At 41.4% G+C, this 25,936-nt stretch overlaps 1 long non-coding RNA gene across 4 annotated transcripts in view; it reads right to left on the bottom strand.

Moving 5' to 3' along the window:
- LOC110363924 (uncharacterized) overlaps window positions 1-25,936 on the bottom strand; it is a 46,429-nt gene that overhangs the window by 7,520 nt on the left and 12,973 nt on the right. Inside the window, exons 4-9 of one of the 4 annotated variants that reach the window (XR_010471366.1) lie at window positions 23,365-23,430; window positions 20,680-22,722; window positions 16,302-16,391; window positions 14,096-14,262; window positions 2,576-9,844; window positions 1,430-1,702 (exon numbers count right to left, since the gene is read on the bottom strand). This is a non-coding gene — a long non-coding RNA (uncharacterized LOC110363924). Of the gene's footprint in view, window positions 1-1,429; window positions 1,703-2,575; window positions 9,845-14,095; window positions 14,263-16,301; window positions 22,723-23,364; window positions 23,431-25,936 lie in introns of all 4 variants that reach the window. The other 3 variants (XR_010471363.1, XR_010471364.1, XR_010471365.1) reach the window with 3 other exon arrangements.

The raw sequence follows: 25,936 nt of genomic DNA, 5'->3' as shown, positions 1-25,936 counted from the left end.
TGGCAGTTACATAGTTTCATCTTTTTAACATGGGAATGCAAGTATTTTATAGCTGTTGAAAGACAGGCTTTATAAACCACATTGTCAGAGTATGAGCAATCAGTTTGTACTTTAATTTTCCCAAGGTTCTGTCTTTCCACAGTAACAGCATAATGGTTCTTTGGGGGGAAAAAAATAATTAAAAAAAAAAAAAAGTTCAGACTATTCAGCTAATAAGGTAGTTTAGACATCAAATAATATTTTATAATTATATATACAGAGTAGAGTTCTCATATTAATCTATTTTGTGGAGTCAACAAAAATATCAACACTGAGTGCAGGGAAGATAACTGAAGCAAGCATTTTAAAAAGCTAGGTTTCTATAACTCAGTCCCTAGTTCTTATTATTTGCTAGTTCCTGGACAAATCTAGTATTGCTCCCTATTACCACTGTTCTCTGAAACATCACATCTCACAAACTTATTTTCTGTTAGCTAAAAGTTTATTAAATTGAACTTCTGCATATTTTACACCTTCCTCAAGATGAACAGTTCTGAAATGTTTCAGTCAAATCCATAGTGATGTTCCTGAGAATGTGCAAGAACTTCGAGACTCAGTGCTTTTGTTTTCCTGACCAGACTCATTTCACAACTTGGTCATGTTTCAACTGGAGGTGGCCGTGACTGCCGAGCTCAGCCTTGTGGCTATGTGCAAGGCACGCTAAGCCATTGCTTGCAACATCCAGTCCCATTGGACTTCGACATGGGGCTGCTGAGCTTACAAAACAGCAGAAAGAGACTATTCTCTTCAGACAAGTCAGTGAAACCCCCAGAACTGAGGCATCACAGGGATGTTTTGTCTTGGCTGCTCAGGTGGCTGCAGACCTTTCCCCAGAAAACAGACCATTTCTCACAAATTGCTCTGACAGCTACGTGTCTTCATCCTACCTGAAATTAAACTGAAGTCCAGTTATGCATCTGAGATGTGAATAAAGAGTAAGATGTGCAAGGAACAAATACCAAATTGTTTCTTATATAGTGAGCCCCAGACAACCTGTGTCTCAAATGGAACATGACTTCTCTTGCATAACAGTATGTGAACATGTGCTGTATCAAAATATGGGCATGACAAGGTGCTGAACTTAGGAGTAGTATCACATTGTGGGTGTTTCTGGAATGGATGACATAACTAATTAATTTCCTTGTTTAATGTTCTTTGTGTTATTATGCTTCTAACCATTAAAAAGCCCACAGTTATTCCATAATTACTTTAGTATGTACAACATGAAGTGAAAGTAAGTGGAAAAGAAAATTGTTGGTGATGTACATCCTTTCTTTGAATGCAATCAGGGTAATATCCTTTCTGTCAGACTGAAAGAAGGCAAATTATTATCTCCCCAGCACTGTTACAAGTCTGTTCAATAAGAAGAGGTTTGTTTCTGAAGACTCACTGAAACGTGAGGCATGTGCTGCACACCTGAAGATACAGAAAGCTCTGCTTACAGTTTGCCTCTATTCTGAGTGAAAATGTTCTAATGTCAGATTCGAGCCTGTTCAACATGTTGCAAAAAGGTTCCAGGAGGCATCTCCCCTTTGTAACAACTCCAGGAACTGCAGGAACTCCACCCGATATAAAAGACATATTACAACCAGCAGGTCCTGTATTACTCGGTTACACTCCATGAATTGTCACTTCGTCAGGCAATTGTAATAGTTTGAGTCATCTAGGAAAAAAAAAAAAAAATCCTTCTTTTGCTTTTCTGCACATCCAGAAAATGTATCATTTGATGTTAGAGTCATATGAATGTCCTGCAGATGACAACATAGACAAATTGTCCTCTGCATGCAATGGGTCCCTGGTGCATCAGCATTACCAGAAAGGTGATCTGGCTGTTGCATTTTACTTTTTGTTAAAATTCAGTTTCAAAAACAACCCTCTGCTGTTTGCTTCTTCTCCTAATTAAGATCTTGAACTGGGAAAATGTGATGACTCAGCTACTTCTCCCCTTTGCTACAGTAATATAAAAGAGATTGGCAAGTGTCTGCAGAGCAAGATGGAATTGAGAAGAGAAGCCCACTCTCCCATCACAAACAGAATATAGCAAGTGGTCTCTCTTCAGACCTTTTCTTCAGGTGACTCAATCTGCCACATTGACTGTGATCCTGGAAAAAGGGCTCATGCCAAATAACCATCCAGATAATGCTCCAAATTCCAAGCTAATCAGGGAAATTGCCTATTCACTTGAACAACAGTCACAGGCCTGGGAGACGCCAGCCTCCAACTGCAGTCCTGCCTTAGCTCATTAGTCCTATGTGCCCCTGAAACTAAACTGTCAAAGGGGTGTTGAGTGCACAAAGCATTGGGCAGCATCTGAATTAAATTCCTGTGCGGAACCAAAAATAGAACACTTTGAGCCCCTTTTCTGTTGTGAAGAAAAAATGCCTGGACAAAAAAATGCTTTTCTTGGTATTATTTAATGTGTTTTTCTGTCTAAAAAGCTAAAGATTTTTGGCCTCAAGGGGTGCTAGCCTGTTACCTTAGAGACTGTTTCTTTTAGAGGCAGTGGAGTGGCAGAGGGCATGCCTTTGCTGCTTACCTTGGCAACCATGAATTGCTAAATGCTGTTCCCATGAATGCAAGCCTTTCACTGCCATTAGCGCTTGCCCACAGGTATAAACATTCCTTCATGAAAAGGTCCAGGGGAATGTACACTACCTCGATAAAAATCAAGACGACAAACAAAAGCATATTATATAACGGAGCAGTTATATAAAATTAGATTTTAAAACAAGACCTGTCTTTAATGACATTGATCCTGGACGCGGTCAAATTTCCTGTTCCATTTATATTCCCTACAGTCATACCAAGCGGTGGCAGCGGGGAAGGGAGGAAAGCGAAAAAGCTCAACAGGATATCCTTGTTTCTGTAATTGCAAAATGGAAGACCACTGTGTCTGTACTCAGAATAAACGTGCTGGATGGCTTCACAGAAATAGTACGACTCCAGCAGCCTCCCTCCCTGGCATGGGGGCAGATGGAGGCAGGAGGACAGCAGAGCTCGGCAGGGCTGCGCAATGGCTCTCGCTACCCCTGCTCACAGGAATTCTTTATGGTCTAGCTGGGCAAACACTACAGGCAACATTCTTAACATGTTTACCTGTATAAAGCCCTTGTACTGCAAAAACAAGAGATTTGTTGTATTCTTCCTGTAAATGAGGCTGTTGAGCATGGAGGAATTAAGTCCTAAACTTAATTCTCCCCTCCCTCCCCACCCCTAGTCTCCATCTTGTAAAATGATCTTTTTAAAAAGAAAAAAAAAAATCATTCTATTATCAAGTCAATTCTCTTTATCACGTCTCATCTGATAGTCAGTAATTCTAATAAAACCTTGGCTCATCTGGCTTTTAGATTGCAGTGAAGTATATTTTTAAAAGGAGAATAATTTATTGGAAAAACAGCAGCACTACAAGACGTCTCTAAATGTCTGTGAAAGGAGAGATGGAAAGCAACTAATGGCACAGACCTCAGAAAAGCACAAGGAGGCTAAGGTCTTGATCTGCCTATACAAGAGCAACTTTGTGCAACTAAATTGAGGTATTGTCCTACAGCAGGCTTGTTGGGCCAGGAGAAGGCTCCTTGAGAAAAACCCATATAGCAATGGTGCTTAACACCTCCTGTGTAAGCCTCCCTGCAAGCAGAATGGCCTGGCTTTGCATCTCCCATGTACCGTGATACCTGGTAGTTAAATGAGCTCTTGAAAGCCGAGCCTAATGCAAGAGCAGCATTTCAGAGCTCCAGGGTCACCACTGAGCCAATGGCCATATAGCTGCACCCAGGTAGCCACGTGTGTGTGCAGACAGACCACTGCTTCTGAAACACTTGTGTTCACCCAGATGTCAGTGGAACAGCGGCTCTTGGGATACGAGGTAATCGAGCATGTCCAGGCCAAACCCCTACAGAGGCCCATTGATGCCTGAAGAATAACCAAGCTATCGATGTTGCATAAAGTTCCCTGTCTGTTCAAAGAGCTGAATTACATTAAGAATCAGATCACTATTTGGTTTAGATTTAAATTGTATCTAGATTCTCCTTTATAATGCAGGAGAAAAAAAAAAGAAATGCCTTATGGTATGGGATTTTCTTTCTTCTCTCTTTTTGGAAGACCACAGAGAATTTTTCTTTTCTGGTATTAGCCAAACTCATCACATGAATCCACTTTCTCCTCCCTCCTCTGCAGGGAGGGAGGTCGGCATGGCAAGGGAACCTCTCAGTCACCTACAGGACCTTTATTTATTAGATGAAATAATTACTTTTCTTTTTCCAAAATTTCAAGTTAATCTTTCCCTTCGTTGTAAAAAGGGGAAATGTCCATTGTTGCCAAGCAAAGGGCAGCTGGGTGAGCACATCGAGGGAGGTGATTCTGCCCCCCTACTCCACGCTGATGAGACCCCCTACCTGGAGTACTGCAACCAGCTCTGGGATCCTCAGTACAGGAACGACATGGGCCTGTTGGAGAGGGGCCAGAGGAGGCCACCAAGATGGTCAGAGGTCTGGAACACCTCTCTTATGAGAACAGCCTGAGAGAGTTGGGATTGTTCAATCTGGAGGAGGGTCTGAGGAGACCTTCTTGTGGCTTTCAGTACTTACAATGAGCCTATAAGAAAGGTGGGGACAGACTTTTTATCAGGGCATGTTGTGATAGGACAAGGGGTACATGTTTTAAACTAAAAAATGGTAGATTCAGACTAGATACAAGGAAGAACTTTTTTACAATGAGGTTGGTGAAACACTGGCACAGGTTGCCCAGAGAGGTGGTAGATGCCCCATCCCTGGTGACATTCCAGGCCAGGCTGGACGGGGCTCTGACCAACTTAATCTAGTTCAAGATGTCCCTGCTCATTGCAGGGGAGTTGGACTAGATGACCTTTGAAGGTCACTTCCAACCCAAACTATCCTATGATCCTACAAAAACACACAGAGCACTTCAGCAAGCTTAAGTAACAGCCACACACCAGGCAAGCACAAAGAAGGCAAGCCATCACAGAATGCACTCTTAGAGGGTGAAGCATGGAGTAGAGGCTCTTCTCCCAGTGGAACTGTACAGCCACCTCTGGAGGTCCAGCCTCAACGTCTCACATAACTCTCCGACTTCCTCAAGTCCCCTCACCAGGTCTGGTGTCAAGGCTGACAGCCACAACAAAGGCAGGGATGTTCCCAACACCCTGTGAGTGATGGCCAACAACCCAGTATCCTCTCCCAATGCAATGACACAACCTTCATGTCTGCTGGCCAAGTAGTGCTATAATTTTGTCACTGGGGCAACAGCCTTATGCTTCTTTCTGCTAATCACACTGGTGATCACAACACCACTGTCTCCTTGTAGGAATGGGGTCTTCATAGATTTACATCATGTATTTCTGTTAAACCACTGTTCATTCTACTGCTTCATACACACATTTATTGACATTTCCGCTCCTGATGAAATGTCAAGAGAATGAGGAACCTCCTGGTCTGCTGCCTGTGTGCTCCACAGCCCTGGGGACTTTCAGGGGGTGATGAGAGGCTGAAGACCTTGTTTTATGAGATTTCTTCTGGAAAGGAAAGCAAAAAACCTGCAAAGTACAGGACTTACTCCTTCTTGAATTCAAATCTGATGAGAGATTGCCAGCTTCCATCTGTATGCATATAAACATTCAACTGAACCAAAATAGGCTGAGCCTACCAGGAAAAAATAAGCAGTAAAAAGGGCGACACAATACTTACACTTTTGGTCCCCAAAAAAGTGAATGTTCTTCTCAGCAGCACTCAAAGCAAAAAACAAGAAGTGAGAGCTGTTCCTTGGCTTCTTGATTGAAATAACCTTCTTTCACAAAACAAATAGTACCACTTTCCAGGCATTTGTCAAGCAAGAAACAATGGTAGTTAGAGGACATGTCTATAATCCACAACTCCCAGCTAAGAGAAACTGAAAAGACATTTGATTTACGAGACATGAAGCAATTGTGAAGCAACACACTTGTGAAATCCACTAGTGCAAACATTGTTCAAGGAATACTAAAAAACTGGAGACATATAGATGAAGCTTAGCAACTTTACAAACTCAGTATGTTTGCTGTGTGAGACTTATGGTGCAACTCCAGAAAACATAAAAAAAAATTCTTTCTGATATTTTTTCCTTGTTTTTTCCTGCATTCCCTAAGTACATGAAAATGTTCCAGGTAGCAGAACATCTGTTCTGCTCACTTCAAAGTAGCAGAATAGATAATATTTGTAAATCAAAAAGACTAAGAAAAAGAGTCATAAATATTTCTGAATTGAATACGCACTTAAGAAAAATATTCTGTCTCACAGTTCAAAAACTGTTGCTCAGATTGGTTTCTGAAGCCATTAGTGTATAGAGATTGTCAATATGAGCTCTGGTATCTCCTTCAGGAAAAAAGAAGCAGCAGCAAGGAAAACAATCAGGAGGGCTGTAGTATCTGTAAGTATACACCACCTGGCAGCTGAGCTGCTAGCCGGCAGACTTTAATATTTCGAGGCAATGAAATTTTTTTAGTCAAAACCCATCAAAATTCTGTATCCTTTTAAAAGTTTGGATGGTTCAGACTTGGGGTCCTTTTCTTTACCCCAAAGGAACCCTCAGCTTCCTCCGTCACCCAGCTCCATTATGGAAGTGCTCGCCAATGACTGCCACTCTTTCTTTCCTGGTATGGGCATATAACAGCATCATGTATCAAACAAAATAAGCCAGCTATTAAACAAACCCAAAGACTGGTAGGGGAATAAAGACAAAAACAAATGTTACAGTTATCTCTTCAATGTGAGCTTTTCCACTGCTTCCCAGTCATGCCATTGCTGCTCAACCAAGAGAAAACAGCCCACTGCATTTCAGAGATACCAAAGAAATTTCCACTACAGAAAACACACAGAATAAGGTCAGATAATTCATAATTATAGTTTTCCAGCATCTGTGTCAGGTCACTTGTTTAACTGAATTTCCTGCATCTGGGCTGTAAATTCTTTGCATATTCGGCAGTTTGTCCATTAACTACAGATCTTAGATAAAATGTTCTTGCCTTTCCTTGCTTTTTTCTCTTCCCACAAAAACTCTTCTCCTTCTCCAAGTGAGGAACTTGGTGTGGTTTAGTCACTAAGTTATCACAGTTCAGGTTTTGGAGGGTGGCTTTCCCCAGATCTGCACTGACCTCAGCTCCCCTGTAGCCAGACAGCAGGTGGTCCTGGAAGGCAGCACAGCAGTAGTCTTGACCCAAGAGCATCTACATGATCACCAGCTCTGGCATTCCCCCCTGTGACACAAAGAGCTAGCTTCTAGGGTGTTATGATCTAGGTGGGTGAAATCAAAGAAACTGGCATAATTTTTGCTGAAGCAAGAAGCAGTCATATTGGTTTGTTACACTGAATGCATTAAAGACTGAGAGTTTCCAAGAAAAGGACCATGCAAATTAAGGGATTCTTTTTTTTCTGTAATATGGTGAAATTGAAGAAAAGCCAAAATTAGCATTCTAACACTAGTTTCACAGGTCCCAGTTCTGCCATTACTGAATGAATGTGCCGAAATGTGGGGTATAAAAGACACTTACTTCTGGCAGGGAGCTGTTAAATGCTCTGATTATCAGAGTAGTAGAAAAGTTCCCTGGAATTAGCTATTATAGCTGTCATGTACTGGGCTGTTTCAACCACTGTGAACAGCTCATACCTACTGTGAACACACCAAAATAACAGCTCTTATCTCCCCTCTCCAGATTTTTGCTGTGAGCTGGATGGTCCTGATCATTTTCTTCCTCTGCTCACAGGAGACACACTCTAATTCGCCCACGAACATAACTTGTCAGCTTCCATTGTAAGACAGTGGTCACAGTTTGAAGGTATCAGTACAGATGACCCACAGTAATCCTCTTAAATTGCTGCATTCTTCACCAGGAGGGTGCTGAGGCCCTGGAACAGGCTGCCCAGAGAAGTTGTGGATGACCCATCCCTGGACATGTTCAAGGCCAAGTTGGACAGGGCTCTGAGCCCATGGCAAGGGGGTTGGAACTAGATGAGCTTTAAGGTCCTTTCCAGCCCAAACTACTCTATGATTCTATGATTCTATATACCAAAGTCACCATCAAACATTCCTCATTTAAAAGCAACTGTAGCTAATTGTGTTGCTGACTTATGTCACAAGTATTGTACTACTTAGTCACGGTTAAAAACACATCTTACTCTGAAAGTTTTGGACTGACAAGTATTTTTGATGGTAAACACCACAAAATATGCTACCAATTTTTCCAGTGGCTCTATATTGAAGTCACTGCTGGGATGGTGAACAAGAAATATTTAATAGTACTTGATAATGCAAGCAAAAATGCAGGGCACAAACTGAGGAAGAACACCATATGCAATTGAGGTGGCAGAGGAATGCAGTAGACAGAATGTAATTACGTATATGAGAATTTGCCTAGAAAACTGAAGCTAACACCCCCGCTCCTTTGAAAAATGTACTTCCTAGTGTATAGTAATTCATCTAAGTTTCTTAGCTAGGTGCATATTGCATTGTTAGAGTGTTGGCAAGCAAGTTAGAGTGAAAAAAAAAAAAAGAAAAACAACAGAATGAATGTTTCTTGAATGTCTATTAAATTCAAGCTGATACAAGAAAAAAATGCCATGACTGTCTAAGGAGAGCAAAATGGAAATCAGGGGAAAATAATATTTGCTTTGAGTTTCACACATTTCTGAACTTCTGGAAGCTAGGGCCACAGGCAGAAAGAATCTGGGATACTTCTGACCCAGGAAATGCTAAACTCCATACAAATGCCTTTTTTTCCATAGGATTTAAGACCTGGGGCTAGACTTACATTTGGGAACCGTTGAGAATGGTTTGGCAATTTGTCATGGTTTTGATGAGAGCACTCAAATGCTTAAAAAATAGCCTGGGATCTTTTGGATACCCTTAAGTCCTGGAAGGAAGGTCTTTTGTCTATACTCATTAGTAGGAGCAAAAGTTTACATCCAGAAAGTGACTCAGATTGGGCACTGCAGGGATGCCTGGTGTTTCAGAAGCCAGTCCCCAGCCCTGCAATGCTGGGCTTCTTCTACCAGGCTCTGCACAGGGGGTGGCTATGGGGAATTGCATCCTGCCTGTGAGCTGCTGAGACAGACACCGAGTAGAGAGCCTCTCCAGTCAGCAAACAGGGCAACCTTGAGGACAGGCACAGCTTTTAACTCTGTCCTCAATGGCCCACATGTTGTACTCAGAGTTACTGGAAGGCACCTTTGCCTCTTCACACCAAAGCCCCAGTATCTAGGAAAACAGTTTAAATTGCAACACAGAGCAGAGGTGTCCAGCCATGTTTGCAAAAATGACACTAGGACAGTGGTCTGGTCGACAGTCAGAGTTTCATGGGAAGTGGTTGACTGCTGCTCACCTTTGTCCTTCAAAATTAGGAGAAATGGGCACTGCCCTTCCTTATTTCTTTGGAAAGTTCCCAAACCAGCCACTAACAGGAATGGGCCCTCTCACCTGCTCAGACACCCTGTGCAACAGAAGGACAGACTCTTTCAGACAAAGGGAGAGGAAGTGACAATTTATACACCGCGTGTAGTGTATGGAGTACCCCCCTGTTAATCTTAATCCCTTGGGCCCCGGAAGCAGCATAGCAAAAAAAAAAAAAAGCTAATTACCTGAAGCATAGCACCATGCAGAGGCAGCAATATTGCCTTTATCCGGAAGTTAACTTGGGTGTGCAGTGTCTATATATGTGCTGTAGCCAAAGGGGATAGGGATACTTGGCTTCAGTCTCTGGTTATTGGTTTGTTACCCTGGCTGATTTTCCACAGGTGACAAATACAGCGTGCTCTGGTATCTATGTGGGCTGAAGACAAACATTAGCCACAGAAAGGAAAGGAAAGAGAAGGAAAGAAGGAAAACAGAAGAGACTGGGGAGAGGAGCTTTAAATATAAAATTCACTTCAATGACATATCGTATTTTAGGTCAGCCTCCCTTCACAGTGTTCCCCAAAATCAATCTTAATGGAGACATTTACAAGCACACAGTATAGATCTGGAGGAAGCAAAGACCCCTTTTATTCCTGGAAATTGAGAGAAACTTTTCATACACACATATGCACCCATGCACTCACAAAACCTCCTCGAGTATAACTTTAAGAGAAGCAGCAGGATTCCTCAGCTCAGCTCAGCCAGAACCACTTCATTTTGATGGAAGAGAGGAAAAACAACAACAGTAAAACTCAAACCACTGGGTTCAACAATTTGAGCCAAGTCCTAAAAATAGAACTGTTTTCTTATGGAAAGAAATACCAAAAAAAAAAAAAAAAAAAGCAACCCAAAACAACAACAAAAAAGCCCTCGAGAAGATCTGAACTGTTCTCAAAATTGTCTGAATTTGGTGCCAAGCACACAGGGCAGCCTAATACTTAGGAGGCTGCCTGTGCCAGCTCTGAATCCCTCCAGTAACTAGAGACTGCATATCCAAGCCTGGGAAGTGACTGCGGAAAAAACCTCTGTTTTCTATTGGGTAAGCTGTCAAGTCATTTTAACCCTTGCTTGAACATTTGCCTGGAGGCCACAAGATTCACAGCCTTCCCCTGACACTTTGCCTCTGGCTGCCAGCGCTTGCTGCCTGGCATAGCCTCTGGCGCCCACCTTCCAGCAGTGTGTGGGGCGAAGCAGCAGCTCCATTGCTTGCAAGGAAGAGGGCTTGGCTCCGCTGGAGAAGCCAACAGCTCCATCCTTTCCTACTACGTCTTTGGTGGCATCTTCTTGCAAAAAAGGTGGTGGTTTGGCCAAGGGAACCAACAGGAGAGTGCTTACAAGGACTCACCCCTGCCGTGCTTGCTGGGTGCTGAGCAACTTGTTGGCTTCCTCCCAGTGGGGACCAGGGCACCACTGCTGGAGAAGGGATCTGCTTTTGCACAACAAACCACTTTTAGGAACTCTTTGCTTGAAATTATTGTTACAAAGGCCTTGCTATTCTTGGTGCTGTGCAAACTCAAGTGTTGCCCAGAGAGGTGGTAGATACCTCATCCCTGGACACATTCCAGGCCAGGCTGGACAGGGCTCTGAGCAACTGGATCTAGTTGAAGATGTCCCTGATCATCGCAGGGGGTTTGGATTAGATGAGCTTTGAAGGTTCTTTCCAGCCCAAACTATACTATGATTCTATTAAGTGTTTCTGTGGGACTCTCAGTGACATGCAAAATAATTTAAGTTGAAAGGCAATTTTTTAGTTTCCCTGTCTGCACAGTTCAGAATGGGCAAAACACAAAAAATAATGTTAAGAAAATAAGTAACCAAGCAGCTTACATTTATCCCCTGTGAGACTCCCTATTATCTTACTAAGAACATGACAGAAATACAGCTCATCATGATTTTGCTTTCATGCTTTGCCCAATCTCAAAATATATGGTACTAAAAGCACGTACCCCCTTCAGAGATAGAATATAGGAACAAATGCTCTCTGCACATTATACTGGCAATTTGAAAGATGGGTCTTCATCATCTATGCAGGGAAATGAGACTCCAGATTTTCACAAGTCACCTGAGAGCTTCATGTTAAAACACCCGAAATGCCACTACTGACATCTGGCGAATGAGTTCCCAAGTGTTATCAAACCTGCATCTCCTTGTCTTTCTCTCTGTGCCTATGGCCTAGAAGATGTTTGCCCAAAACACCTGAAGGTGCTGCCTGCACAGACTCTGAGAGGGCAACTCCACCATCTCCCTCTCCTGTAATCCTTTCCATCACCTGCTGTCCTGGTGAGGCATTTCAACTGTGGCTGTCCAAGGCAGTCTCTGATTTTGTTAGTGGCCATTTGCCTTTGCTGGAAAAAGGTATTAAAAAGGCATTTAAAAAATTCTTAGTAGTACAATGTTAGTTAATCTTCCTCAGTTTTATTGCTGTTGAACAGGCTCCACTGTAGCTGCACCGGTTTCCATATAAAAGCCAGATTCAGTCCTAACTTCGGTTTCCTGAAAACCTTTGTTAAGGTGGCACAATAAACTATTTTCTTCCACTCCACATGTCTGAAATTTGCATCAGGAGCAAGAGAGACCAGGACATTTAAGGAAGAAAGATCACTTCTCTTTCCATGTAAAAAGGGTTTTTAAGAAGCCGGGATCCCAGCTGAATTTTTGTATGCCAAATACAAGAAATATAATATGAGAGAAACAGAAGTGCTATTTTGGGTCACATAAGTATCATGTTCTGAATAATCCTTTTATTAGCAGGCAGGCCTTTCCTGCTCCTTATTTCTCCAGCAGTTACAGAACTCAGGCTCACACATTTCCATTGCTGGTGTGAGGAGGGCATCTGCCAACTTCCTGTCCCTTAAAAAATACAAGTAAATCTGAACTTGAACCTAGCAAGAAGCACATCACAAAGCACAGAGCAGCAACTCTAATAGCTGTTTAAAAATGTGTTTTCAAGGAGAAGGTCAATATTTTTATGTGAGATTTATCTTCTTTCTAAATGCCTGACCCAAATAAGTAATCAAAGAGAACGAAAGCCTAAAGCAATCAGTTTGAATTTCATCATGTGATTCTGGCCTGATGTGTAAGAAAGCACTCCATTAACGTAACAAGCAAAGTGTGCATTGGAAATATTATTCTAAGCATTTAATGGAGTTGCATAACTCTGTGTTTGCTGGAGATAGTAAAAATAGTCAAGAGAATTTTTTTAAAAACAAAAAAAAGCCTTTTTATTAAAAAAAAAAAGCAACAAAAGTTGCTTATGCTTTTTACCAACATTTAGTATCAAAGTGCTTCTGATAAACATTATCAAGGCTCTTCAGGTAACACATTCAATAAAAATACTCATTAAAAACAGTCTCTTTTGAACATGATAAAATAGGAATGGAATTTTTTTTTTTTGCAAAGTTTTGCTTTCCAGACAGCTATCAAAAATAGTTTCACTGCAGAGTACAGAGTGGTTAATTTTTTTTATTCAATAGTCTGAATGATTAGGGTATTTTCTCTAACCCTGTCTTTTAAAGTTTAACCATATGTACAAGTTTGAAAGCTTTTGTATGATTTGGACCAATTATAGAAGCCCCTTAGAACCAAAGTTATGCCTGTACCAGGCACGGTTCCAGTGCCAAGGCCAACCAAGGCAGTACAGGAGCATTTTTAATTACAGCACTACCCTATGCATTTATGATTACTTAAGAGCACTTGACCTGACCAGTTGTCTAATCCTTCCTTTTAACTTCTCCACGGTCTATTAAACATCCCTATTTATGAGACTCTCTGCTGGAATCAAACACTTGGTGGTTGCAATGTCTGCCTTTCCTGCTTACAATGTTCTGACAGCCCTTAACATATTCCAGTCTGGATCTGACCTCTCAACAGTACGTGTCTAAATTGAGTCGATCTCACTAACAAAGATCAAACTGCTATTAAAGTGTCTCGTGGCTGGATTTCCTTCCCAGCAGACCCACAACTCCAAGGCAAAGCAGACATGAAAGGCTGCACACAGCTACAAGGGCTGTTAGACAGGAGAACAGGGCAAGCCTCACTTGATCTGAGCAGTGAGTGCTTCTGTGCCAGTGGTGCGGATAGAAAGTAGGGGAAACAGGCGAAAGAGTAAATCTGTGCCTAGAAAGCATGAGGGTGATACTCATCATCTGTGTATGATGGTGGTAGTCATCTACCACACTACTCATGCACAATGGTGATACAGTCAGCAATAGATAAATAGGTTCTCTGAACAGAAATAAAAGACTTTATGCTGTTTCCGTTCTTTGCGGTGTTGCTTGATTCATTTGTACTTATGGCTTAAAGCTTTTCACAAATACCATCTGGAAAAACAACTTCACCACCAATCCAAGAGAACCAGAACTACAACAAGCACTATAGGTGTCTACATGGAAAAAAGATCTGCTGTGCTCGAGTACATAGAGTAATTAATGAATGCTGTCCTGAAGCTTACTGCCAGCTGACATTAAAATAGAATAGAGAATACGATTCCTACACTTTTCCACTGAGAAGTCACAAACAATGTAGATAAAACAACTGCTTTTGTGGGGAGATGAAGAGGCTAAGCAAAGTGTAGTGGTATCTAGGATTTTATCTGTGTTTTCATTATTTACTTACAAACCTGCATTTCATTTTCCTTTGAAGTTATATCCTCTTCCTTGGGACAAGTATTCTAGCAGGGAGAGAGGAGAAAGCTCTTGATTTCATTTAGTTGAAAAGGCTATTTTGCCATGAATATGCTGGAAAACAGCCAATAATCATCTTCCTGCAGGGCCTACAGAAACAGAACTAGTACAGAAAAAAACCTTTTTGAACTAATTCTTGCAATACCAATGTAAAAGAAAATCATGTGCTTGCCAGTCAAGTTCTTTATGTCTAGTACAGTTAGAATGTGTACTTTGAAAAAGAAAATCTATTTCCCAGATAATAATGTTCTTCGGAAACCATTCCATGATCCTAGAAATTAATCTGTGAAGTTTATTTTCTGGCTTCATGGATGGGGGAACACAGATCCAGGAAATACACTCATCCTTCTCAGTGGATTAGAAAAGTTAATTCCTGCCTCATACAACTCTTTTAAACCTTCTTGTTCTTTTTATTTTCCTAGCCATCATTTTTCCATTCAGTCCTACAGGGACTCTGATCTCACTGAATGTAAACTTGCCACTCCTGAATTTCTTTATTTATATCCCATTCTTGAAAAAATGCATGCATCTGTTATTCAAAACTTTCTTCTAGTGAGTCCAAGCATTAAGGAAAACAAAACCAGAAGCTTGGTAAGATCTCACTGGGTGATTATGAGGGCTTGGGACAACCAAGGTTTTCTCAGATTAAAGCACTGAAAAAACGGTACCTCTTATTTTTCTGGAAATAGAAGGGAGAAAACAACTAAACTGTGGGTTTAAGAAAGCAACGCAAACCAAATACTTTAGATTTTGTTCTTATACAGCAAAAATGAAACCAATGAATAAGTAAAGTCCCAATGATCACAGCATAAATGGGTAAATAATCGTTCTGTGTTACATACTAGCAGTGAGAAAACCACCAGCTCATTTCAAGAAATACATACATAAGGCATATATAGCAACCACTGATACAATATATCTCCAAATAAATGTTTTCTTTTTCATGTATTATACCACGGACTGAAGAATTTTAATTATCCCCTCCCAGCTTTGTACTAGCTCTCCTCCCTGACAGGATGAAAACCCCTGTGGCATTTCAATTCCACTCCACAGCTAAGAATGTTCAGTACACACTGTACGTTTCTTGCCTTGAGGTAACAAAACCAATTTCTTTATTTGGTTGTTAATTCAGGGATTGTTACTTCACAGGTTTCTAAGGCTTCTGTGTAGTTCTACATCATTTAGCTATGTCTGGTTTTCTTCCAAACATACTGGGGAGCTTGGAATTTGAAGATGAGAAATTATTCTAGGATTTGTTTCTCCCGTTGAACAGTATTTGAACTGAGGTACCTGGCTAGTACTTGACAATTATTACTGAGAGAATAAAGTTTCTTGGTAAATTCTGTGTTGCACCTGGTGCAACGTCCCCAGCCACTGCACTGAAGAAAGTGAGGCTATTCCTGGGGATTGTACCTGAGATGTGTGAAGACTTGACATTTCGACACACACCATGTAACCTGTTTCTGTTGTTTCTGAACTCCATATTTGAACAATAGCATTGTCTTTCCTGCCATCTATAAAATGACACAGGGTGTCTGTATAAGGACAGTCATTATTTCCCATTCTGACACAGTAAAAGGTGATGTCATCTGTCTGTAAGCACACGCAAAAATCTGCTGGAATTGTATATTACGAAACATTTGAGGCAAGGTGTCTAATATCTCTAGTATAAGAATATTATGCTGTAGAAACAAAATGCAGGATAGGATTAACAGCATCTAAGACATTTAATAGCTTAGAATCTAGGCAAAGACTATTTAGCATATGGATTTCTTTGCACTCTGTATGACTAAGTCTTTGACTAATTTAAGCATTTTTAAAGCATTTCATGTGTGTCTCATAAACCCAGGAACACAGCGAGACTTTTGCTGCATTGCTGTTTGAATGTTTTAAGTGGTAAATCCTGTATTCCATGTAAGCATCCACTTCCATTATGGTTGTTTTTCTTCCCAAGAAACAAAACCCTCTGCTTTTAAGTTTCTTTTCAATTCTTTTAATAAAACTCATGGAATAGATTTCATTTGCATATAATTACCATAAGCATTTTTCTGTTACTTCTTCCTGGAAGCATTATTTTCGACTGTGTAAAAGCAAAATGTTTGTATTGTGCATTATTAAACCCAAAGTAAACTGTCAACATACCAGTCAATCTCTGACCTGAACTTCTGTCAAAACGTGTGACTCAACTACTCAGACTGTCTTCAGGGATTTCACTCATTCTTTGCTGGGCTCCTGCATAGGACAGAAATAATAAGTAACATGCGTTTAAAAAGCTGCTTTGATAGTGTTAGTCTTGGTTACATCATATTTTTCTGCCACTCTTCTCATTTTCTTTTAAGAGTCTTCTCCACACCAAGACAACAGAACTATTCACCTTTCCATGTCATGGACCCCAAGAAGCCTTTTCCTTCCAACATGCATCCCTTCTCCCTGTCCCTAAATCCCTTCTTCCTTCAGGGACAATATTCCCCTTTGAGCCTCCTGTTTATCTGCTCAGCACCGAGACTGGCACATAAAAGTTGCCTCCTGCTCACCTATCCAGTATCTCCTATTTCAGCACAAGTCCCCCTCAGCTCCAGTGCTACTTCTTCCCAAAAACTGTCTCAGTTTACTGGTTGGCAAGGGAAGGAAACTGTCAGATATATTAGCTTCAAGATGCAGTTTTAACACAACAGGGGAATCATCAGTCCTGCCTGAAGGATGAAACTTCAGTAATCACAATTTCACAGGAACCTTCTTGCATTGTATAAGTGCTCTTTATACATGTTCCCTATTTTTATTTCTGTCTAGTTCTCCAGTTTGGGATTTAGCTGAAATAAATAAGGTCAAACCAATGAACAATTTGCTGCTATGTGTCTCACAGTCATTCTCCAAAAAAAAAAAAAAAAAAAAGACCCAAAATTTTGTCAGTGTGTTTTCTGCAGACATAAAAAAATCATTTGTCCTAGGTGATTCATTGTTTATTCCTTTTCAGTTTTAGTGCTCACTGTGAAAAAATAAAGATCTTTCTTTTAAATGCCCTGCAAAACAACAGTAGCTTTTTTGACAGGCTAAGAATTTTACTCACAAAGAAGTATTGATATACAAACTGAACTGTCAAGACTCTCCTTAGTTTCTCATATCATGTGCACAAGCATGGTCAAAACAACTGCTTGAATATAGGACATTATTTAAAATGAAGCACATACAGGAAGGAGCTCAACAAGTGAGTGAGTCTGCAGAAGCACAGCTTTGAAGAAGAATCCTGCTTTAACAGATATTGTCTCTATCTTTCTTAATTATTGCTAAGGCATTAATCACTGCAGCTTGTAAGGGCACAGCAGAACATTAAGGCAAAGCATGATTTACAAATCTCAGATACCACCCTAACTTTCTTATTTCTAGTGCCACAGGACTATTGGGCTGCATCAAAAGGAGCTTGGACTACGTCAAAAGGAGTGTGGCCAGTGGGTCGAGGGAGGTGATTCTGCCCCTCTGCTCTGATCTGATGAGAACCCACCTGGAGTCCTGCATCCAGCTCTGGAGCCCTCAGTACAGGAACAACATGTACCTGTTGGAGAGTGTCCAAAGGAGGGCAACAAAAATAATCAGAAGGCTGGAGCACGTCTCCTATGAGGACAGGCTTAGACAGTTGGGGTTGTTCGGCCTGGAGAAGAGAAAGCTCCAGGGAGACCTTATCGCAGCCTTTCGGTACTTAAAAGGGGCCTATAAGAAAGATGGGGACAGACTTTTTAGAAGGGTGTGTTGCAACAGGGGTAATGGTTTTAAACTAATAGAAGGGAGATTCAGGCTAGACATGAGGAAAAAATTTTTTACAGTGAGGGTGGAGAAACACTGGCCCAGGTTGCCCAGAGAGGTGGTAGATGTCCCATCCCTGGGAACATTCCAGGCCAGTCTGGATAGGGCACTGAGCAACCTGATCTAGTTGAAGATGTTCCTGCTCATTGCAGGTGGGTTGGACTAGAGGAGCTTTGAAGGTCCCTTCCAAACCCAATTATTCTATGATTCTGTAATGCTTTTTCTTAATCCTGAATATATCACTAAATGACTTCATAAGTGGGCCTAACTGGAACAGCTTCTCACAGGGGACCTTGGCAGGAAGAATGCAAGAACAAAACCTCCAGAAGAGGTTTCACACTGCATGTCAGGTTGTTATGTGAGACTTCCTTCTAGGATGGGATACAGATCTAAAGCAGACTGGTTCATAATATCCAGGCTAAATCATCAAGAACAGTACAAACCACGGTATTTAAATTAAGAAGAGTAAACAGTAATTTTCAGTCACGTTGTTGCTCTATTCTATCATGCTGTACACTGTGGCTGAACCATCCAACATCTGGACTGTGAATACAATACTGCCAAAGCTGTACTCAGTGGCTGCCAAACTGCTGAGCCCACGTGTGGCTTCACAGCTTGATATCTAGAGAGCTCAGCTATGATTCAAATTCTGAAAAATCACCAGGTCTAGGGTTGCAATATGATTCAGCAGTTTGGAGGAGAGCCTTCTTAAGTCAAAAAAAAAAAAAAAACAAAAACACAAACTGACCATATATGGCATACAAATTTTGTCAAAGAAGTAAACTCCTTGAATATGTTCCTTTCACAGCAGAGCTCCATAACTTGACTGGTTGGTACAAAATATGGCTAGTCACAAGCATTAGGGGCTAAATTCTGCTTCCCTAACAATGGTGCAAACTCAGATTAACTCCTCTAATTTCAGTAGTATACAGCCTGTTTGAATGTGAATGAACAAAAGCTCCTTGACATGACTCTTGCTGGTGCTGTTCGAGGTAAGCTTGAAACCACTAACCAGGTAGAGAATAGCTTCCTTACCTAAGAAAGCCTCCTGTGGTGTTCCAGGAATGTATCTAGAGAGGTGGACTCAGGCCCTACCACACAAAGATACTTGATTTGTAAATTAAATAAGGCTTGTGAACTGACAATGAACAAAAGCCGGGGTTCTGCACACACAGAACACACTGGGAACCTCAGTCTTACACTAATTACTCTACGTGCTCTAGGGATGTTTACACACACATAAAAGGTAACCATAGTTTGCCAAAATGAGGTGCCTACTGGCCCAGTACATGGAAGAGTTCAGCTGCTAATTCACATTGCAAAGCCTATTCCTCAAACTTGGCTCCTAGCCTTTTTGAAGATAAAAATAGTTAAACTGTGATTTATTTTTTTTTTCATTTATTCATTTATTGATCATTCAGGTGGACCAAGCCATGAGAGAGCTCAGCCCCCACGCTGTGCTGCTCAGCCCTGCCTGGTCAGACAGGTCAGACATCATCCATCCATCTGTACTGTCCTCATTCTTCTAGTGATGATGCCTGTGCTTCCTTTGCCAAGCAGAGTGGCTTAATGAACATTCTCTAGACCTTGCAAAATACGTGCTCAGTCATTCGGGAAATAAAAAAAAAAAAAAAAAAAAAAAATAAAAATTGAATAAATGCCACTCCAGTTCAAGCTGAACAATTTGTTCAGCACTACAAAATGTTGCTTGAGGAAAGCTTCCTTTTAATATAGTACATGAGACAAATGAAGTCCTTTTTTCTCATTCCCTTCTCTTTACCAGTAATTGAATGAAGTGGAGATTGTGAGGTAAAATCAAGCACATCTGGGTCAATTAGCATGGAAAGTCAATTCTTTAAAACCTGATGGATGCCTCTGGGAATAGCGCACTTCACAGCACGAATCTCAGTGCAGTGCCGCACTCTCAGCAACTCAACTCAATTAAGCCATTACGTGGTTCTTTAAATCTGGGGATCCAGGGGAATTGGTTAATTGTCTGCTTGTCATGGTTCCTCCTCAGGGAGCATGTAAACGTCTTCTGTTTCTCCTATAGATGTGTGGTGCACATAACAATCCATTTTAGCTGACTTATTCAAAGCTTATTTCTCCCGTGGGAAAATTAATCTTCCTCCTCAAACACTGCCCAGAAGAACAAAGCTCTCCAGTGGAAACAAACCATGCCATCAATACGGAATAGGTTTTCAACTACTACAGTCAGGTTTATATTTCCTTTTCCTTGCAAGACTCAACTATTTCTCTCCACTTTCACTTGTCCATAACTTTCATAACCAAACTCCTTAGGCCTGTTATGGGGTTTCATTGCTCTCCACTGCTATAAGCAATTCTGCCACACTCTTGGACTTACCTAACACACCGTAAGTCACTCGCTCACTTCACAGTCAGCAGAGCCCAAGGAAGCTGTCTAAGCATTTGTGAAGCGCTTTACTGAATGGACAGAGATGAGTATCTCTGGAGGATAATACATCGCACCTCCAGATAGACGGGCAGGATGACACATTGGGGGTTGTTCATCTGTCCCCACTGAGAGCTGCTCCAGATCCACTGAACCAAGGCGACCACTGGAAAGATCTTGAACAACCAGCCTAAGGCAGACATCCCACTTATAGATGGTAAAATTAGCAAGATTAATCCCACCTACATCTCCCCACTGCTGTCACTGTGACAACCACCCAGGAAAGACAGACGGCTGTCCCTGACTCACCACACCACATCAGTGAGCTTCTCTTCATCTTCACACAAGCAGCTGCTTTCACTCTTGCTTCATGTTTCGGACTGCTGAAGACCCAAAATCTCTAGTTGGCCTTGGTGGCAGACAGTTACTGGGTGCTCAGGATCGTGGAAAACAAATCACCTCATTTAGTCCCTAAATATGGATTTAGAATACTAACTTTAGCTTCAGATTTTTTTTAAACTTAGCATGGTATTAAAATCCATCCACGGGGTGAGTTAATTCTTTACCATCAAAGAAAAGTAAAACGACTTTTCCAAGGTCATACAGCAAGGTGACTAGGATTAGAATGCCACAAATTTTGTGTGCTATAACCAGAAAATTATTCTGTTTCCTAAATGTAACATAATTGGGACATAGTCTGATAAATGGAAACTGAGTAAGCCACACTAAATCTACTGATGTGTTCTGCAATGTCTGGATGCATCCCTAACCCTTGCTATGAAAGGAAATGTAATTATGGTAATGCAAAAGTGCAGTCCACCCATCATTTGGGTTACCACACATATACGTAACCGATTTCAAATATAGAACTGCAGCAATGTCTCTTACACTCTTATCTCCCTTAGATCCCTTTTTCCTTAAGTTATAAGCTTTCCGTATTTTCTTCTGACAGGAGAAACAATATATTTTTGTGCATGCACACCAACTGTCACATCCTTTGGGACATGGGGAACAGCTGCTCGACATCCACCAGAAAGCTGCCATTGGAGGCAGACACCTTCACTTGCCCACATAGATCTAACCAGAGTGTTTGCTTGGGCGCAATGCTGGGCTTGAAGGAGGGAAGCTAAACCTGAGGAGGGGAGTTCAAGGAGGAGAGGAACATCAGGAAGCCAGAAAATTTTATAAGGCACCCTTGTGTTTTGGAACCTAAGCCAATTTAAAAAATGAGGCATATGTGTCTTAGTGCAGTTTCGGCCATGAATGCAGGGCAGTGTAGAGATTCACAAGCGTTATTTAAACAGCCTAGTTTGGCTCTCGACAAGCAGAACAGCACAGCATACAGCCCAGGCTAACTTTCACAGCTTCTGTGATGGCAGTTCAGACCAGCTGGCTTCTCAGGTGTAAAAAGGTAAATGTACATTGGTGTCCTCAGCATGTGTCACTCACTTGGTTTACATCATCTGGAGGACCTGTCTTCAGAAGTTGTGCAATACATATGTGTAGCTTACAAATTTCAGTTGCAGCTTCAGAGCACGTGTGAGGGATCCTGGTGACAAACTTTCTGGCTCTCCTGCCTTTCTGCAACGAGGAACACAATGCTAGACACTTTTCTTCCTTGTGCAGTGGACTGGCATGCACTTATTTTTGTGCATCTCAGCTTGCCTTGGTTGAAGAAAAGAGTAAAATATTTTATTAACTTTCACCTCATAAAACAGAGTGTGTTAGATAGCTAGATTTCCAGTTTCACCAAGCTTTTGCAGGCAAAGAAGTGGCTCATTGCCAGGTGTCTACAAGGCTTTCAGAGGTATCTAAAGTTCAGAAAGCGTTCTGACTCTAACTTGAAAATTTACTATCTTTAGGTTGTCATGCCTAGATGTTTACCATGAGTTACAGTATAATCAGAGGAAGCAGAGGCAGCAGTGAGAAGTGACCTGCACATCCCCACCCAAGGCTCACTTCTTGGAAGTGCCTTGTTCTTGCACTGAGCAACAGCATGTTGCAGCAAAGTAATCCCAGACATGGCAGGGCAGCCAGTCCCAGCACGTTGGTGGCTGTTCCTTCAGCGTTCATTGCTTCTGGACACAGTCACAAATCAGAGCTTCACGTCAAAGGGACTCTCTGGTGACTTTCCACTCACAACCAAAGCAACATGACAGCTCTGTTCTCAGTGAAAACAACACTGGTGCTCATGTATGTGCATCTGGACCAATCATTAACCTGTTGTAGACTCAAGATACTTCAATTTCCTTCTTAGAATATGTATTTTTTTTAAATCAGCAAACTATCTCTTCTGCCTTCATCTTTTCTTATTGTCTGTAATTCACCAAGATGTTTCCTGATCATCCATGGCTGGAAAAAGAAAAATAGGGAAGGACTAATCACAGTAAATTCAATCCAACCAAGTCAACAGAGGCTTGAAGGCTTTCGGGACGCTTTGCAATCCACATGCAAGGAGTTCCCCCAGTTCACTTTCTGCTAAAAATTTACCTGTATCCCAAAGTTAATGCAAATAGAGGCCATTAACAGCTGAATTGCTTCCTCAACATAAGGTCCTACAGTTGAATATACATTGTATACATGTTGAGGAAGGGACATACCATTACATGGCAACTGCATGTAGCATAGCCAGCTCCTGACTGCCATGTATATTCTGTACTGTGGTCTGCTATTCCAGCTCAGAGATTGCGTAAAATGCTGCTACCATGTTTATGCAAGGGACTGCATGAAATGTCACACAAACACACAATAAGCACAGGCCTTCTTCCAGAGCTGTCAGCAGCACCTTTGGAACGTTACATGTACACCTCAAACAAACAAACAAACAAACCAAAAAAACAAAAAACATTTGCAACAAATAGGAACTTGCATTTCTGACCTTTTTTTCAGAAACAGCAGCTCTATCATCCTCCAACACCCAGAGTAGAACAAAACCTGATATGTTCACCTTGGCATTACAAATACATACAGACACATGAACATACATACACATACCTACAAACCCTCTCCCTGGGAACGTGGTCCTCCCTTTTCGGGTACATACCAGCAGGAATGCATACACTGAAGAAAGAGAGGTGGAAAACAGTCATTTTTTTTCACACACTCGTTTTTATTCTGCTTGCAGCAGTTCCTTCCTTTTACAGCCACAGGCAAGGGTTGAATCCAAACGAGCCAAAGGCAGTCTAGGCAGGATGTAAATGAGACCACACCTTCCAAACACCCTCCAATCATAAGGAAAGAGCACGGATGTAAATAAAACCACACCTTTGCTGGACCAGCCTCCTCTTCTTACGTAAAACAGTTTCCATGTCAATAAGACCACTCCCTCAGATGGCCTGCCTATTTCCATTTGTGATGAGAGGCATGTAAGCAAGGCCAAGCCTTTTTACAAACACGCAAGCAAAACTGAGAGGAGTGTAAGGAACTCTTACCCTGCTCCTGCTCAGAGAGAAGTTAGTTCATTTTTTGGAAAGCACTTTCTTGCTGTGTGTGGGATACCATGAGCCAGTACAAATCTTCCCTCGGTATTCCTGTCAGGCATTTAAGACTGTTTTACAAACAAATTGTTTGCCTGTAGGACATGGATACACATTTTAAGGTGTCACTTTTACCTTGCACTGACAAGCCTTCTCTCAGCCTGACATGAGATGGATGCTTTCCTTTCAACTGAATAGAATTTTAAAAACACAACAATGGAAACAGTGAGATCCTTCTGCATTTTCTCTTATATCCATCTTTCCACATGTACATCCAAAGCTGATTTCAAGATTTCCAACCCAGATCAAATGCAAGAGGCTTGTCCCAAAAGGTAAAGAACAAAACTGCAGCCAGGGTTCAGTGTAACTTTTTTCCAGATGTCAGAGCTCACTGCAGTCATCTCTGAAATTGATTCTGGTTTGGGCCAACAAGCAGCATAAGTATCGGCAAAACATTACTGCCACTGGAGAGTCATTTAAATACTTGGAAACACTTACAATATCTAGGTTAGGAAGGCAAACAACTTGAAAGCATTCTGAGAGGAAAAACACAGTTCTCATCTACACTCCTCACAGTAATAAAGTCCTGGAGAAATGATACAGGCAGACCCCAACTTCCTAGAACAAGATATATGAGACATAATGAAAATGCTTGCAATGGCACACGCTTCAGCCAAAAAGGTGGTTTTTAATAAGATTGGAAAAGGGTGTACTGCATTCCCACATAAATGGTGGAAACACAGATGTTGTCCAAGTTTAGGAAAACAAAATTGTCCACATTTTTGATGTTTGCACCAAAGAAAAAGCTTTGAACATTTGATGGAAGACTACTAAAGGAAATCATTATTATTATCGTGGCTCCCACCAGTGATACAAGAAGCCAGGATCTGTCAACATTTTTCTTATAAATTCATCTTTCACTAGAGTCTAAATTGGCCTGAAATAACTAGTTGGGACCAAAATCTGGGTTGTGAGATCTCTGGAAGCAAAGCTGCATCTGGCTGTTTACAAAATTCTAGTCTAAAGAGACCGTGAGAGCGGAAGAGGAGCATTTTTAGTGGTTAAAGCTATCTATCTTGTTTGTGCTCTTTCACAGTGCTAATCAGTGATCAGCAACCAAAAAGGAAATTTGGAAACCTTGCTGATGAGCACCCAGAAGTTCACAGGCACATTCAGCCATCTCGAGCATTTTTTTCTGAAACATGCAGCTGCCGCATAACACAGACCATCTCATGATATATCTGGAGCTCGCATTTCCAAGGACATCCTGGAAAAAACCCAGCAAGAGCCACAGCAGGAAAAGAAAGGTTCCAAAACATGATTGACTTTCAGCAAAGAATCATTTCATGCCTAGGCTTAAAACTAGGCTATGTCTAAAGCATGATTTTTATATTAATTTAACGATTCAGTTCATTAGGCTTAAAGGGTAGCACTCCAAACAATGGATAGATGCAGTTTTCTTTTTTGAGCCAGTCTCCAAAAAGTACGCACCCCAAAGCTGTACATTTTAATGGAAGACAGAAAGGAGGTAAAATGAGAAATGCAGTCATCGGGCAAGTCTGATTTGGCAGATGTTTCATTTTATGGAATGAGAATACTGGTTTCCACCCACTGTTCCTGCACCATTGCACTGTTCAGTGGTCCAGGCTTCTCTCATGTACCTGCAGCACATCCCAGCTTTCTATTTGCTTCTACAGCTTCCTTCCACACTTCAACTTCCAAAGCCATAAAAATGAAAAGAGTCAATTGTGAAGCCCATTAATGTTTCCCTGTACCAAGGTAATTAGGCATTGGGCAGAACTGCAATGGGCCCTGGTATAAAACCTGTCACAGGCTACTCTTTCAGGCACACCTCCATGTGTTTTTCTGCTTTGCAGTTTGCTGATTTCCCCTTCAGCATTCTCGTTTCTCGCCATTTCTGCTCCCGTTTATGCCACACACCTCCTCTTCCTCAGTCTCTCCATAACACTCAGCCCCTTGCCAGTCTCCATGTTCTTTTGCCACTACGGTCTTGCACTTAACCTCCACTTTCTTTTCAACTGCAACACCCCTAAAGTCAAACCACCTTTCCTGTGCTCTCATGAAATAGC

This window comes from Columba livia, chromosome 3, assembly GCF_036013475.1.
Source record: "Columba livia isolate bColLiv1 breed racing homer chromosome 3, bColLiv1.pat.W.v2, whole genome shotgun sequence".
Lineage (NCBI taxonomy): Eukaryota > Metazoa > Chordata > Aves > Columbiformes > Columbidae > Columba > Columba livia.
This window is presented reverse-complemented; position numbering and strand designations above follow the sequence as displayed.